This window comes from Sinohyriopsis cumingii, chromosome 9 (assembly GCF_028554795.1).
Source record: "Sinohyriopsis cumingii isolate HCF-2022 chromosome 9, ASM2855479v2, whole genome shotgun sequence".
Classification (NCBI taxonomy): Eukaryota; Metazoa; Mollusca; class Bivalvia; order Unionida; family Unionidae; genus Sinohyriopsis; species Sinohyriopsis cumingii.
Window position 1 is genome coordinate 111,046,468 of NC_142969.1, and position 18,080 is coordinate 111,064,547.

Here is an 18,080-nt window from a genome sequence, read left to right on the forward strand (position 1 = left end):
CACTTAACACTAACCAACAACTATAGCATTTTTAACAATAATCCAACAATATAACATCAAACATTTTTTTCAAATGACAAACATTTTTTTTCAATTCACACTCTACTTTAAACAGGGTTGACAACGTTGTGAATGAAATTGTGATTTCCACTGTTGAAAGTCATTAGGCCATTGATGGACACTACGTTTCCTAGCTTGAGACAAAAGATAAGCATAATGGTCACAAAACCATCGATCTACTTTCACATCGTTTCTTGAAGAAGAACGAGGATCAAAATGAGTCACTAAATGGTTCTAAGGAATAGCCCAGGCTGCGATGATGCAGAAAATACACACAGTACTGTCCACACACCAAGGAATCTGTGCCTTGTAATTTCACATTATTGAATCGGGTGGTTTGAGCATTTCTTCTCATAAAGTCAATGATATCGTCTTCCAAAGGGGGCAATCCGTACGAATCGAAATATTCCACACATCCTTCTTGAGGAAAGTAGACGGCTACAAAGTGGGTTCCTGGGAGATGACTGTCGTCCGTGTTGATTACGTAAGCTAGATGGTCTTGAGGTTTGCGATGAGGGAGTTCATCTTTAGCACAGACGACAGGATTCCAAGAAGCCGTATACGAACTGTGGTTCAAAAGGTAATAAAGTTCCCAGGTATCCATGTTTTTTTCTTCTTCACAGGTAATGATAAGTCATCAATTCGATCCTGACCTTTTGCTTGAAAATGTCTGACAAGTAAAAGGCGTTTGGCTCTGACTTCTTATTTTGGTCAAAGAGAGATTCGATCCGACGGCGCTCCGGAGACGTTAATGGAGGAGAAGAATGTTTATCCAAGCCTTTATACCACTCGTTCAACACGAATTCTATCACGATGACACCCCAAGCTTTGTCCAGATATTCGTCCAATTTTTCTTCTTGGCTCAACATCAGACATTTGTCGTGTTGAATTTGACTGGGATGATCGTTGTGACATCCATAGCACTCTTCCTTGATCAATTCTTTCATTACATCTGTCAGGAATGTAGCAAAACAGGAGACTAAATGGGCTTCTTGTTCTGGCCATCTTGACTTCATCATGATCACTTCTTCGTCTTGGGAATCTTCTTCTTCTTCCATGGTCTCCTCACATTTCATGTCCAAAGTTTCTTCACTAGGCAAAGAGGGATAACAGTCTTCCATAGCTTCTAATAATCTAGAATGACTTCTCTCAAACTGTTGATTTCTATGGTATTATCGAATTCGGCATACAGGATGACGTTCACTGTGTTCCCTGCATCCAGTGGACTCGCAAACTGAATTTCCACACGAATTTGGCCGGATTTTATAGGGTGGAAATGTCCCTCGTCGCTGCCTTGGTCTGGAGTGAAATCGAAAGCCCACAAAGCATAGCCTCCTGCATAATCCTCGTACGTAATACCGTGACTGGTGTTGGTTCCTAACTGTCCGGTGGCTTCGTACAGCGACAAGTACGATCTCAAATAATTCCTGTCACCAAAGTTAGGCTCAAAGAGTCGGGTACACAAGGTCTTGCCATCGCGACTGACTTCAATCCTGGAAACATTGTAATGATGAAAGCTGAAAGGATTTTCATGGTAGGCTCCGTTGAAGGCTGAATTCTTGACGATACCAAACGCTTGGGTAACTGTCCTTGGAACAGATGATCTTCGATCATGGATCGCTGTCCAGCAGGAATGGTGAAGGTTTTCACTTCCACGCGACGTATCAGATACTTGGCGGTCGTTCTGCTCAACGTCTGACTGACGTCGTTTCCCACTTTAGGTAACACTTCCACAGGACGCACGTAGAGTCTGGCTTCTTGGATGATGGTTTTGTAAGTGGAACCATCAGCAGCCATCAAATGGAAAGCGGCACTGCTGTGATTCAGTCTCAGGCGGACATCCACCCCGTTCAGCAAATACTTTTCTTGTAACCACATGTCTAGATGCAAGCGATCCATCAGTTCTAAACTACGACTTAGATGAATTTTCGTTCGTCGTTCTACAAATCCCGTTGTATTTTGAGCCTCCCCGGCAAGTGTAAGGCTGTTGAACTTAGTCTCTTTGTCAGGTTTCCATACCACGCAAGCATCCAGATGAGTGTTCTTGGCTTCTTTTCCGTACGTCAAGAGATTTTCCAGGTACGCTCGGTAAGGGTAAGTATCCATGCTGCTGCTGACCAGTTTGTTATTCAAGTACAAGTCCACTTCGCTAAACAAAGAATGCATGAAATTGTTGACGGGAGCTACTGCATCATCATTGTCTAGGTTAGCGTTGCGTGGTTCGATCACTTTCACTTTCAAGTATAGGTAACTGCTATTCAGATCGATGTAATCTTCGGTCAATGTGGAGACGGGATGAAATTCCACCCACTGGGATTCTTGCATCGTCATCATGGTGGGGGCGCATGGCAAACAGATCCAGTTCCGACTTGGAACAAGCGCAAGATTCTCGGTGCATCATTTTTTTTCAATAATCGAAAACGTCTAAGTCTCGAACGGTTTTTCTTTTCTTTGTCTTTCTAGCTCTAGACGTGTGAAGTCTGGTGAAAGGGAATTTTCTTCGTCGTCTCTTTCTGCCTTGTCCTTGCTGAATGCCTGACTCGGTAACGTGCAGGGCTATTATAGGTGTGTCTGGGCGGCCCAAAAGGTCTTTGCCCGTTTGCAGCAAGACATTTTTGCCTGCCCTCATGAAGGCTTCTTTAGGGTTTTGTTTGTCGATGATGACATTTTGGAGAAATTCTTTGCCTTGCGTCAGTGCCGCATCTTTCAAGGCGTGCAATCCGCGTGTCACCATCGGTTTCAACACCGGGGCCACCGAACGAAAGGCCGATTTTAACATATCTCCTAAACCGTGTCCTCGTTGTCGAGCAACCCCTCGGTACACTGGATACATGACTTACGAATCGTGAGAGAACCGTTTTCGAAAATGGAGTTTCACCATGACTTTTCCTTTGGTGAATGGAATATTTTGTCCCAGATCTCCTTTTATAGCAATGTTGACCGTGTCCAAATACGACTTGCTGACAGGCAAATAGTGAGGATGTACAAATTCGCGGTGGACGTGATAAGTGTTTCCACCTTCCTCGTCAGCGTTCGTGGCAGAATCCACTTTGAAAGGAATGACACGCAGTAACGGCACAGAGGTGTGTCCCACCACGTTGTACTCCACCACATCGGAATACACGAACATCAAATTCAGTCCTTGGTTCAGTTCTACCGGGGCACGAAATAACTTGCTAAAAGACTCGCTGTCGTAAACGATTGGTAATTCCTTTTTCTTGATTATGACCATTCTCATGTCCATGTCTCCGCCCAACATGTCAAACAATTCAGGACAAAATAAAATGGACAGGATTTTACTCCCGTCAAATTTCATCAAGAAGCGACGAGCTGCTTTGTGGTATTCCATGGTGACACTTTTTTGACACTTTCCAAAGCTTTAAGAAACACGACATTAAACCTGGAGGCTATGGTGCTGACCAAATGTTGACCACTAAAATAATAGCCTGGAGGAATGAACAAGTGATAGGTGGTGTACTTTTGATTTTTGTGCCAGGGGTTTTCTTGTCATATTTGCCATAGGTATCCAAGTACTGTTGCAATGATTAGTCATGAACTTCCACATCAAAAACATTTTGATTGGGAAGGACATTGAGGACTTGGGTCGGGTGAATGATTTCTACTAAAGCCACTTCCCAATGGGCTTCGTGATCTAATGGGATGGCCTGAGGTAATTTGGCCGTGTAACAGCACAACGTGTTGTTGGGAAACACCTCCATGGAACTGTCACTGGGTAAGGTTAAGTAAAATTGGTTTTGGTGACTCATAATTCCAGAGTTCTGTGGCTGTCCGAGGGGTTACTGGACGTCAGAGGCGTGTCTCCGCCTAAAATGGGGTCGTTGTTGTTGTTATTGGAGTGGTGACTGGCACTGGCACTGGACACAAGGTTCCCGTGGTTCCCGTTCGAGGAGAATTTCAGGGAGGGATTAGGAAGCAGGTAACCGATGCAACTGCTCAATAAAATGGTCCACAATTGTTTGTCTCCTTGTTGCAAACTCAAATTGGCGATGGCTGCCCCGATGACACAATACACCACGAAGATTTGGCAGAAAAAGACGATTTGCGTTTTAGGTACACGTTCTCCGCACCACACCCACAAGGGTTGTTTTTGCAAATCTTCTAGAGAAGAACTGGGTGAAGGAGTGGTCGACGTAGCTGCGTCTGTGTGAAAGGGCATGATGGTCACTTCTTTTTATAGTCGATGACTTGCGAAGCGTCGATCCAAGAATCAAAACTGGGTGGATATCCTTTCCAACGTACTTTGACTTCTTTGACACGTCGTTTGCCTACTTTACGGGTTCTGCGTTCGAGAATGCTTTCGATGTCGTACACGTCGTCTTCTTTTTTGGTGACACGTTGTAACTCGGGCAAATAAAACGTTCCTTTGAGCACTTCTCCGTTCATGTCTTCCAATTTATAGACGGCAGGATGACGGCCATGCACTCGTCCAGTGACACGAAACAATTCGGTCGTCCAGTTAGGTAAGTAACCTTTGTCGAAAGTGCGTTTGGTTTTGCCAATGCGCACCCAATCTTCTACGGTCAACTCTCCAGTTTTCTTGGGGACAGCCCTCGTCGGGGACGCACCAAACAGGCGCTCAAACACCAACACTTTGTTGTCGGGAGTCACGTCTTGCGGGGCACGTCCGATGCTTCGATGGTAAGATTGGTTGTACGCTTGCACCAGGTGCGGTAAGATGTCGATGTACTTCAGAGTGTGGTGATGCGTAAAATATTTCCACATGCGTTCTTTCAAAGTGCGTTGAAAACGTTCCACGATGCTGGCTTTGGTTTCGGGATTCTCCGTGGTAAAAAAAATGAATGTCACGTTTCTTTAATTCTTTTTGGAAAGCTTGGTTCAGAAATTCGGTGCCTTTGTCCGTTTGCCATCGAAGAGGGTGACGACCACTTTGTTTCAACACCCGTTGCAGGGCTCGCACTAACTCGCTGCTCGATTTGGAAGTCAAGGGCACGACCCAGGCAAATTTGGAAAAGACGTCGATGACACAAAACAAATATTTGTAGCCACGATTGTAGCTGGCCAAATGAGAGACATCGGCTAAATCGGCTTGCCATTGATGATCGATGCCTTCCACTCGGGTGCGACATCTGGCAAACTTGCGTCGAATGGGTTTGTGTAAAGCGTAGGTAGCTTGTTCTTGTAACCATCGTTGCACTTGAGGTAAACGGAGACTTTTCACTCGAGTTTTGGCAGCACGATACAATTTTTGAACTCCTGCGTAACCTGCAGGATGGGAGGGATAGTAGTAAATGCTGGCTAAGACTTTTTCCATTTTTTTGTGTTTGTGTGTTAATAAGGCACCCACTCTTGGAGGATTCTACTCTTTTTCTCTTGGGGTACTTTCTTGGATTCCAATGCTTTGCGTGTGCGACCGGCAATAGGTGTTGAAGAGGAGGATGTCTGAGCGGGGGATATCGGTTCTTGTTTCACTTCTGTCTTCACTTCTGTCTTCACTTTCTTTTTCTCTTGTGATGAAGAAGGGGTGGCCATCATCTTTTTAATCCATCCAATTCTGGAGGTAGGTGGTATTGTTAACTTGCCTACTTTTTCTGGTGGAGTTTGAAACCCTTCTTCTTCTTCTCCTTTTTCTGTCTTGGTCACTGGTAGTGGTGGTACTGGTACTGATGATGGTGCTGGACTTTTCATCAAGGTCTTAAAATCTTTCAGAGTGGGTAGAGCTGTTTCGTCTAAAGCTTTCTGGTGAAAGAGTTGCAGTCGTTGCAAGAGTTGACCGTACTTTTGCGATTTTTCTGTTTCGGACAAATCTTGGCGATCCATGAAGGACTGCATTTCGTGTTGGAAATGGGACATCTCGCTCAAATTGGGATTGGGAGATAAATGTGGGGTGCGTTGTTCTTGCCAACGATGGTATTCCATCCATCGTTTGTAAGGCACTAAAGCCAGTTTTCGTCCTTCCATGGGGTTGTCAGGAGTCGATTCAGAGATCTTGGGACTTCCAAGGGCTTTTTTATCTTGCTCCCACCAGTCCTCCCACCATGGTTCCCAAGACTCCTTTCAGCAAGGGACCTAACAAGAGGGGTAAAATGCCTCCACGTTGGACCAACATCTTCTTCTTTTGACGAATCGGAATTTTCTTTTGAACCATTTGGCGAAGAACGTGACGATGTTTGCCTAAGTATTGTTTCTGGTGTTTGGACAAAGGGATCGTGCCTTTCAAGACGTTCAAACAACATTCGCACACGGTATCGATAACCTCTTTGGAGGCTGATTGAATGAGTTTTTTCGTAGAGGTGGAGAAGCTTTGGACAGGACAGATAATATGTCCCCATGTTTGACTAAACGAGGAGGCAGTCCTTTTCTTTTCTTTCCTTGGGGTTGTTTAGAAGAGGGACGTTTTCTGGAGGGTGACATCTTCAGGAGCACCAAAACACTGATACCCTACTTGGTCACACACCTTTTTTATACTGGAACGCGTCGCCACTGATTGTCTTTACGTCGTATCAGTTTGAGGACAGGCATGACACTTCGTGCAGGGGTACGCAACTGACTAAATCGAGCCAGTTCTTGCTTGGACAAATCCAGTAAACTTTGTAACATGCCCGATCTTTCTTGGACTTTGATTTTGGGAGAAGGTACTTTGTGAGCAGCAGCCACTGCCACTAAATTGGAGGGTCCTGCCACTGGGGAAGTTCTTTTTGGGGTCATCAACGGAGATGTTCTTGGTGTGATCAACGTCTCCAAGTACTCTTCAGTTCTTGGTGTCATCAACGGAGAAGTGGATGAACGTGAGGCTGCCGGAGACGCAGTCACCGCCGTGGCAGGTCGTGGTTTGCGAGTGTAAGGTTGCGTCCTGGCCGAAGTGCCTCTCTTGCGACTAGTTTTCCTCTGTGGGCTTTTCTTTTTCTGGGGACTTTTTCTCTGTTTCTTTTTCTGGGGGCTTCTTTTCTTTTTCCGGGGTGTTGTCTGGTAAGAGGAGGGTCCCGCCACTGGAGAAGTTCTCCTTGGGGACCTGGTCTTTTTGTTCTTCTTGGAGCTTCGTTTGACCTTTTTCTTGGGGAGAAGTTTCGGGGCATTAGGGTCCCATCTTAAGAGAGAGCGAATGATGACCCCTCCTAGAGTACCGCTCCCTCCAGGTTTCAAAATGATTTGTTTTTTGGTTTGAGTGTCGATGCAGGGATCGGCCATTTGGGTCAAAGCAACTTTGTTTCGATCAAAAAAGCGTTTGGTTTGATGAGGAATCTGAATGATTCCTTGGAGTAATTGACGTGCCGTCACCGTGAACCATCGTAAGACTTCTTTGAGACTAGCTTCTAAGACACGAGCTCGTATTTGTGGATTTTTTTCTCGACAGATGCCATACAAGGCACGAATCAATTTGACGGGAAGATGCGACTGAAGGGACGTCATGTTCAAAATGTGTGTGAGACAGAGGAAAAGGGTCTGAGGTTTTTATAGACTTTTTTATGTGGAGTGAAATTAAGTCGAGGACGGAGACGTGTACAGGACAGGCCCTCCGTCTTGGCACCAGTGGTGAAACAAGTGGGTACGAAATCGCAAATCCTCGGGGGTCGTAGGTGTCAAATCGACGAGTAAATAGGCGTGTGGAGTTTGAGTGGCATCGTCGTACGCCTGAGTCAGCCAAGGCGTTCCTAACTGTTTGGCTAAGACTTGCACTTGCGATTTATCTCGAGGGCTTTTAAACAAGACCACGTAATGCGCATTGAGACTGATGGTGCGATGGGCTTTACTTTGTTGAAACAAATTTTGGGTGATGTAAACGACACTGGCATTACGGTGATGCCCTTTGCGCGTGAACCACAGTTTAATTTCTTCTTCGTCTTCTCCTAACATGTCGTCAAAAATGACCAAATGGGTTTGACGGGAGTCAGAGACGATGCCGTCGTCTTCTTTAGGAATGCCTTCCACAAACACGATGGAATCGCCTTGACTTTCTCGCAAGAGGCTGTACGCCGATTGTCACTCTTTGTAACACCACACGATCCGCTGAGGTGGCCGATCGATCAAATGATGTTTATGTTCGATCAAACGTTTGACGAATTCGGTTTTGCCTGAACCGCTAGGTCCAGCAATGAGCATGTTAAAGGGATGGCGAAGATACAAAGCCTCCCAACTGGCACGATCTAAGTGTTCGTCGATGACTTTGACAGTAGAGGAAGAGGGAGCAGAGACAGCAGAGGTAGCCATACTGTCAGGAATGTCGCTTGTGACACGAAAACAAACAAGACAAGAGTTTATATACTTTTTTCAGAACACGTTTATTGAATGTTTTAAACATGAATACGAAAGACAAAAATACATGAAAGCCAAAGGCTTAAGTACAAGGATAAAAGGCACATGATAACCATTAACGTGGAATAAAAACAAGTGTCTGTACAAGATGTTTTGGGTAAAGTTCGGACCAGTTCTATAGGGGGTAAGGTCACACAAGTGTCCTCCCGAAAGGGTCTTTCAGGCCTGTCCACGACAGTCCTGTCCTGGGTGACGGGTTCTTCTGGCACCGTCACTAACACAGGTTGAAAAGTAACTTTTTTCCTTGAACAACTCTCGTGCATACTCTGCCACTTCTTGGGTCCAAGCCTCAAAATCCCATTCTTTCCAGGCACGGACATCTGTCCAATGGGGATGTAAGTCACAAGCTACACACACATCGTCATACACGTCTTGGGTAGCTAGAAGTTGACGAAACTTTTTTTCCTGTTGAGGTCGAGAAGTATCCAGATGAAAACGTAAGGCTTTGAGCAAAAGGAGTCTCTCGTGACCATTTAAGGCCATTTGAGGTGGCAAGTACTGTTCGTAAAGAGTCCACAAGGAATCGGCTGGTAAACGAAATCCCAGAAAACAAGTCACTAAGACACACACCACTTGTCGACCCAAATTGAATGGATACAGTTCTTGTAATAATCGATGGTAATGATCCACGGTTTGAATATGGTCATTAAGTTCCTTCCACGGAATCTGTTCAATGATATGTGACATAATCCGTGGCATGGCAGCCTGATTTTATAGTCTCTTTGTTTCGGAAGCAATAAAGGTAATTTCTAACTAGACATCTTCGTTCTCCGGTAGGGAATTTAAATGTTCCATACTGTAACCGAAACGTCAGAGTTTGTCTAGATGTTTCGTCTTCCGCTAAGCAGATTCCACGTAACATATGTTGGTAATCCTTTAACTCGTCTTCCTCAATACGTTGCAGTAGGTGAATCTCGAAGTAACCAAAATTACGAACGTTTAGTTCATTCACAAACTGAAAGTGTTCAACAAGGTCTGACCACTGAAACAATTTCTGACGAATCAGTCCTCTTATACCATTCAGGTACCAGTGGTTAAAGATCTGGTGACGTAACGGATGCAATTGTTCTTTACGTTTGACTTGTATTTTGAGCAGCTCTCGGTAAATCCTTTCTCTCAACTCCACAGGCAAAGCACGAATGTTCTCTTGTAAAGTATCCATGAATAGGTCAATCCGTACAATTCACAATCTTCTCCTAGAGCAAAAGTAATCCACATAGTAAGTAATTTCTGACCACTGCCATTCAGGGTAACGTCCAAGAATGTCACTGAACTCTTTTGATGTAAACGGTCTAGAGTGATATAATAAGACGAATGCACACTTGACCCAAAGAAATCTAACACACTTGTTGACTTTTTTCACTTTCCTCTTGTGAATTTCACGGCACAAAAGTTCTACAGTGACCCATTGAGATTTCACTCTGGCAAGTCCCTGCCAAACTTCCTTGTAAATCTTCTCTTGCAGTTCTTTAGGTAATTATTCAATATCGTTTATGAAATCAAGTTTAAATACTGGTCTCGTTGATGTCCAACATTTGACTCCTAGCCAAACTGGTTTCTTCTTCGTCAGCGACATGGTAAGTTACTTTAATGTCTGGGTCCCACTAAGGGTAAGTAATGACAATTCGGTGACCATCGAGCATGTTCTACGTAGGCCGAATCTTGCGGTTCCCAGTGGTGAAGTGACACACTGCAACTGAAGCACTTGACCTTATCCCCTTCGCCCAAGTAGAAAAATCCGGCTCTGGCTAATTCTTCGGGGGTCGGTCCTCCCAGATACTTAGGCCATTTTCCTTTGAACGATTGAAGACGATTTTCAAAGTCGCAGTATTCCGACAAACGCACAGGAAACGAATATTCGTCTTTCACAGGTTCGTTTCGATGAGGGTTGGGTAACATGGACAGGAGTTTGCTCAGAGCTGGATGACATCCGTAGGGGGGTAGACGTGAAGGTGAACATTCCCCTTTAAAACGAAACCCAATAAAGTGTCCAAGAGGACGAGCGGCATCGCTTTCGCATCCCTCAGGTTTGACATTCACAGCATCACTTTCCATGATAGGGGTAGTGAGAACAAAGTTCCCACGATGCTTTACGGCATCGCTAAGGTCACAACGTACAGCATCGTACCCATCGCAAGGCTCACAATCGCATTCCACTTCCGAAGCCCCACACTTGAATTGTGCCTTTCTAAACTTGTTTTGTGTTTCTCTGAAAGTATTCGTCTTGTTCGCTCGGTCTTGGTAGTCACAATGAACTATCGATCTTGCCTAGGGTTCCTTTTTATATACAGACCAATACCGACGTGTCCATACGGTAAGGTGAAATGATTGGGAAGTCGAACTCGCTTCTGGTACACGATTTGATAGACTTTTGCCAAGGGCCGACTGACGATGTGGTGAATGGGTAAACGTACAATCTTATTCGGTTGATAGGTGGTCACTTTAAAGTTTGCATCCTCTCCCGATTGCAAGGCTTCTTTCAATACCCCAAAGTTGACCACACGACTGGTACGATAATTCAGAATCAGTCCTTTCACTTTGCACGTCGTGTGCACTTCTCCTTGTGGGTCCCGGTATTCGTAGCTGTAATTTTTGGGACCGCCACTGACGAAACTTAGAATCTTGCCATCGGGATGCTCGTCTGTCCAGGCTCCTAAACGGTCTCCTTCGATATCAGGGTGCTGTTGACTCGGGTGATGGATGTAAATGCAACTGTCTGTGTCAAAGTACAGGACGCGTTCCCCTAACAGTTCTAAAGCTTCGTACAATTTTAAGCGAGCATGGGATGTCACGTAAGCCGCAATGATGACATTTCCAAAAGGGTCGTCTTGTACAAAGTCCAGATCTTCTTCGTAATTGACCAAGATCAAATCCTCACGAACGACGTCCACGTGTTTCATGAATTTGGTTTTATCGTGAATCATCTGAAAGTAGCGGGAAGGTTCGGTCAAATATTCCGTCTTGGGTAAACACGGGCGTTGTGCCATTTTACCCCACAAGCAATTTAACATCACTTTGGCAAACGATCGCCTGTCTTCGTTTTTCTCGATGTGGTCTAAAGAGATGCCTTCTTGTTCATAGTATTTCTCTTTGAATTGTATTTGGTCTTCGGGAGTGTGACACCAGGAAGGATAGCCGCTGGCTTCTTGCTTCAGTTTCAAAAAGGCATCCACGTAGTCTGCGAAAATGCCTTTCTGACTGGGGTCACCCTTGTGGTATTGTTGTGTCTTGGGAAAGTTGCAAATTTCGTACACTTCTAACAGTTGGTATCCCATGTCCAGAGCTTTGAACAATTCCACGCTAACCCACGTCCCCGTCAAGGCCCGTTCTTCCTGGGTGTGCTGACAAGGCAGATCTTGGTTGCACGTTTCGGCACAAGTACGGCACAAAGGAAACATCAGTTTGCCTTGGCAATGGTGAGGTAACACGGGATGGTACAAATCCGTGGGAGGCAAAACTTTACACTTGATCAGACCTTCGTATTGTCGAATGTTTTTCAGGTCGATGTGTTCCGTCAGCAATTGCGGGTGCCCTGCAGGAAAGCGACAATATTTGCACACGTAGGGATACAGCGAACACACGTCCAAGTATTTCATTTTTTCTCCTTTCTCTTCGTCGACTTGGTACAGCAAACAGGTGGCATTGGTCCTTCCTCCGTACAAAATATCCCTCGGGTTCAAGGGGTCCATCAGCTTGTAACTTTCCACGAGGCGGTTAAATTCGGGATTAGTTTTCAAACGGTGATCGTACTCGTGTTCCCACATTTCCACCACTTGGTATCCTTCCTGTTCTAACTTTAGGCGTCGCTGACAAGTGTCCTGGTACAAGTCTTCCATGGTTCGCTGTAAAAACTGATTTTTAGTGCTACGATCAGGGTAACAGACGGGACATCCGTGAAATAAGCAACCGTTAAACTCGTACACGATCTTGGGGTTTTCTAAGTCCCAGCCATCTACCGAATACGTTCCGATGGTCTTTTCGCCCCCTCCGTTGCGGGCATGCTGAATCCATTTGTCTTCCTTGTCGCACAAGTAACGTAACCAACGTAGGGCTTTGACCGAGTATTGACGTTTGACATATTGGGTCGATTGAGGGCTGATGACAGCCACGGTGTTTTCAGGCATGAATCGTTGTCGATACACTAAGGAACACGCTTTGGCAATGGTGCAAGCTTCTTTCAAAGGATCGATCCTCCGTGTTCCATGAACAGTTCTCGAAATTTTCCACAGCAACGCCGTAAAATGTCCACGTCGGAACGACAATACTTTAGCATTTCTTCCTGAAAGTCGAAACGATCCGAGGCGTGAGCCTGGTACCAAGCGTAGAAAGCTTCTCGTTGTTCGGTACGCATGTTGTCGGGGTCGTAATAGTGAGCCTCAGGTAAATGGGGTAGAACGGCGTGTTGATTGGCTTCCGTATTGAAAAAGTGTGGAAAGTACCCTTTAGCCATTTCTGTCATTCCAAACGTTTTAGGCATTCGACTCAAAGGCATGGCCAAATAGCTCATCGAATCTTTAAACTGTACTTGTCCCGCTTGCATGAAAATGATTTTGGCTCCGTTCAAAGTCACTTTAGGACGTTCGGTGCCATGTTCCGTATAGTATCTGAGAAGAAACTGTCCATCGTATCCGGAGAAATTGTGAGCCATCACCGTGCCATGACGATGACAATCTCCGTAACGTTCGATGTCCTCTTGGCTCCACGTCTTGTCGATGGGGTCTAAGACCCATTGGGCAAAATCGGCTAACGTGTTCGGTCCCCGAAAGATTTTTTCACGCCCTCCAGGAATTTTGCTGCAGTGAGGGCAATGACTGAAGATAGGTTCTTGAATGCACTTCTCGCACGCTCGATGAGCCACGCAAAAATTAGGAATGTGAATGCCAGTCTCTTGCATGCATTCGAAATCGAAAAAGATGAAATTGCCTTTCTTCTTGTGACCGTCCTCTTTCTCTGGTGGGGGTTGGTATTTTTGCATGTAACATTGATGTTCCAAGTCCACGATGTGGTGACAAATGTGACATTTTTTCTTTCCTGAACATACCTGTGCCTTGGCATTATTGGTACGTATGCCTTGTCCACACGTAGGGCACAATCTCAGCAGTTGACAAGCACATTTCTGCTGTGAACCTTGCCTCTTCAAATGTTGTTGGTAACAGGTAGGGCTGACAAACGTGCGCAGACAAGTTGAACAAGGCACTGGTCCTTCGCTCAGACAGGGTGGAGAGGCCAAACATCCTGAGCATTTCCATCCACAATGCTTGTGTTGCTCTCGATTATTATAACCATGGTCACATTTCTCACAGTAATATCTGTATCCTAGGAATCCGGTGATACTGGTAATGGTATCAAAATGGTCATCGTGATAATAGACATGAATGTATTTTCCATCCTTAAAGTCTTTCCCTCGAAACAACAGAGGCCCGCGCATTTCTTGAGGGTGCACTTTCAAGGTGTATCGTGGAGCTAGGACATCTTGCAATTTTTGCATCTCAGGAATGCCACAGGGTGTGTCTTTGGACAGTCCGGCTTGTTGCAACAGGAGTTCTGCTTCACTTCGTTGTTTGGCTCGGTCCGATTTTCGAATAGTTTCCCAGGCTCTTTTCCATTCTACCGTGTCGTTCTTGTTGGCATAGGTTCGTCCCACCACGATAGCCCTGGCTAAACACATCTGGTCTTGAGGGTTGTGAATTCGGACGAGACTTGTTTTGGTGTTGCGAAGCTCGTTCACCAATAACATCTTTTTGCATCGAGTCCCTTGAGGAGGAGAGACGTGGGTCATGTCCAGTGTGGCTTTTCCATCAGTAATGTCAAATTGGTCATTAGATTGTTGCACGTGTTGAATTTTGTCCATGACTTTGGAAGTGGTCAATTCTGCAGGGGTGCTAAACTCGATCCAAACAGGGGATTTCAAACCGTCGTGTTGTATGGAAAGTCTCAAGCGATCGTCTTCTTTGGGTTGACATTGTCGCTTGAATGTGGTGAGCAAAGAATCCCACACTCCGGTGATGAACCCTTCTGCTTTCTCTAACGGTACTTCAGCCTTGAAATCTTTAAACTTCACCGTGTATTTGTAAGCCGTGGTTCTAAATTTTCTAGAGGAGCGCTTTTCCGTCTCTCGAATGGAATAGTATTTTTCAGGGTTGACTAAGGGTGGCGAACTTTGTTTAGAGGGTTTGGATTCTGGTTCACTCATGTCCTCTTCAAAATCACTAGCATGAATTTGTGCCAAGACTTCAGCTCTGGTACGAGGCGATAGATCACGTTTCTGCCTCTTACTTTCTTCTTCTTTCTTCTCAAATGAATGGGATCGTTTCATCTTGAGTGCAAAACGTCAAATGACTCAAGTTTAAACACCATAGACTACTTTATAGTCATGGCAGACCAGCGTATATAAAAAGGGTGTGTGTCTTGTCCTTTCACTATTCATTTCACTCTCAAACCGAGCACAACGATGGAAGAGACTACCCAGATGGAACGTTTCATCAGAGCTTTGGGAGGGGTCATTAGAAAATTCTCTTCAGACCAGCCCACGGACTACTCTCCTTCCTTTCGAGATAAATGTCAAGATACTTGCTATATCTGTCAGAAGAAAGGGCATTGGTCTTCAGAGTGTCCAGACCATCAAAAAAGAAAAAAAGGGGCTAGAAAAGACAAAAGTCAAGATACCTGTTATTATTGTCAAGAAAAAGGACATTGGTCTCCAGATTGCCCAAAAAAGAAACAAGAGGAGTCAGAAGAAAAGAGGGATTCTTCAGAGGAAGAGAGGGATTCTTCAGAGGAAGAAAGCAGCCAGGGAAAGAAAAAGAAACAGGAGAAGAAAAGAAGAAGGAAAGAAAGTGAGGAGGAAGAGGAGGAAAAAACTGTGACGGTGAAGAAATTAAAAAAACAGATAGACTAAACAATGAGACAGAAGGAGTGTAAGAACTTTTTAAAGTGCTCTGTTGTGAATTGTGAATTGGATTGTAACTATTGATAAAAGAATACATTAATTATATAAGGTAAGTGTCTTTGGGTTTTGATTTTAAAATAAGAACGTACACTCACGCACTCATATAAACGTACTATAGGGATAAAATGTTAGTTTTTTTTTTTTGAGTTATTGGCAATTGAAATTGTATTTCTTTTCGAGAGACGTGTGTGGCCCTGTAAAAGGGCCTTTGGTTTTTTTTTTTTGGTTTTTTTTTTGGTGTAGGGGTGAGTTTAAGCAATCATCTTTAACTGTCTTAAGCCTTTGCCACGGCCGAGGCCTACTTCTGGACTGCGTAATGTTGATGATGATGATGATTGGGTTGAAATCACTAAGGGTGGTACGGTAGGCTTAGTCACAGGGTTGACGTGTTTAGCTCGGGAAGGTCGTATTCTCTTTGATCGTAATAAAGAAGTCTGATACATTTGTTTCAGACTTCTTAACTCCGCTAAAATGTCCAACAGTACCGTGACCGTTTGATTTTCACCCTCTTGTTTCTTTGCTGCTACTTCTTCTTCTTCTTGTTTTTTCTTACCTCTTCTTCTTGCTGCTGTAGGAGAAAAGCTTGTTCCGCTTCCTTTTGTCGTTGTATAAATTTCTCGAATTCTTCTTTCTGTCTCTGTCTAAAATTCTCCACTTGCGGTAATGAAGAAGGTAACGAAGGTTCCGGAACAAATTCTTGCGAGGTAAGAAAATCCACAAAATCCCAATTTACCTCTTCTGAAAGTATGTCCGGGTTCCCTTGGGTGGTCTCCACTGCTGGTGCACCCCAATGAATCGTTTTCTGAGTTTCCGTCATGTTGAATCACTGTCTCGCATCTATTGACTACACACAGGCGCTAGCGAGTCCATATAGACCACGTGACGTCACAGACTGTTCTCTTCGGATTGGATGCGGGCTAACTGAATTTTGTAACGCGTGTTTGGATTGGTGAATGAACTCAATCCGTTTCAATCCTTCCTCTACCTATAAATAAGCGCAGTTCACTGCATTGATTCACCTGTTCTCGTCGCCTCAAGATGTGGACCACAGTTGAATCATCCACCCTTGTGTCTTCAATTATGTTTAGGACGGACATGCTAATGTATGTCCGATCCAAGTGGACCGTTGTCCACAGGACAGACACCAGTCTGTGGATACGTAGGATCTACGTAGAAAGACAAGGATGCCTCAAAAGAGTGCTGATTTACGGTCCTACAGTGAGGCGCAGCCTAAGGACAAGAAGAAGACCAATGCGGTGCCCTTTAAGTTAATGGATACATTAACATAAACCCAAAGGCCCTTTTCAGGGCCACTCATAGGTCTCGAAAAGAGACTGACTTTCGATTGCCTACCCTTTTTATTAAATTTTTTGTTTAAAAAAAATCCCATGTTAAATTCCCCTTGTCCCTAGACAAGACCAAACTCTATTTCCCATGTTCAATTCCCCTTGTCCCTAGACAGACCCAAACTCTATTCCTCATGCTAATTTCCCTTGTCGCTAGACAGACCCACACTATAGTTCCATGTTAAATTCCCCTTGTCGCTAGAGTGACCCAACAATTTTCCCCATGTTAATTTCCCTTGTCGCTAGAGAGACCCACGATTTATTCCCATGTTAATTTCCCTTGTCGCTAGAGTGACCCATGGTTTTTCCCCATGTTAAATTTCCATTGTCGCTAGAGTGACCGGGGGGGTGGGGTGGTGGTGGTCTGTAATGCTAATTCCCATTGTCGCTAGGGTGACCCCCTTCACTACTCTCGTATTCAAAGTGGTCACTCCATGATGAGAGGGGGTTTGGAGGTCGATAAGCAGAGTGTGCATAAATAGATTTACTACTGAGGAAACTGAATTCGATCCATATTGATTCTACAGCAGATGTTTCAACATCTGGTATTCTTTTGTATGTTGTTATTTTAGACGTACACGACTATCTCTGCTTCCATGGTTTGGCGTCCATCTCGTCTTTCCAATGAAAAGTTGCTGATAGAAATAACACAGTCAAGTACATTCCAATCTATTAACGTTTCGCATAGTCCAGTTGCGTAAAGGTTGTATTCATTTTGCGTCGTACGTCTTATTTCATCGGGTTTTTTTTGGTAAGATGTGTCTTACCTTGAGGTTGATAAGCTACAAACCTTTCGTTGTACAGTGTATATTTTCCCCAGTTGCTGTAAATTCAAAGACAGATTAATTATTTACTTCCAAGATAGAGGAAGACTTAGATGCATGAATTATCATCAATGTACGCAGGCGGCCGATGCACCAAATGCTTATAATTATAGATAGGACCATGGCTGGATAATGTGTTTTGGTCAAAACTGGTATGTACCATTAAAGGACAGACAGCTCCGTACAAAATCAGGATACTGCAACTTGATGTAAATTCTGTGTTGCAGAACTACTTCTCAGTCTGAAATGGTAGTTTGTGCGATTATGCGAAAGAGAAATGGATGACACCTATCTACGTTTTATTGAAATCACTCACGTACACACTTGCCTACATCTGTTGACGATTCGGACTAAAAAAACTTAGTCCTTCTAATTTCAAAGGTTGGCTTCGTCCATCTAAAGTGTGAACTTAAACTCAGAATTATCATATGAAAATATCGTCTGCAGGATACAAATGTCTGCCTCCGTAACCACCCCACTCCAACCCCACCACTGAAGGAATGCGATGTAAAAGAGAGTACTTTAAAGCAATTTCATCTCACATAAGACAAGGACTGCTTCATTTTTAAGTTTTAGTTTGGTTTTATTATTATTTATGATAAAAACCGA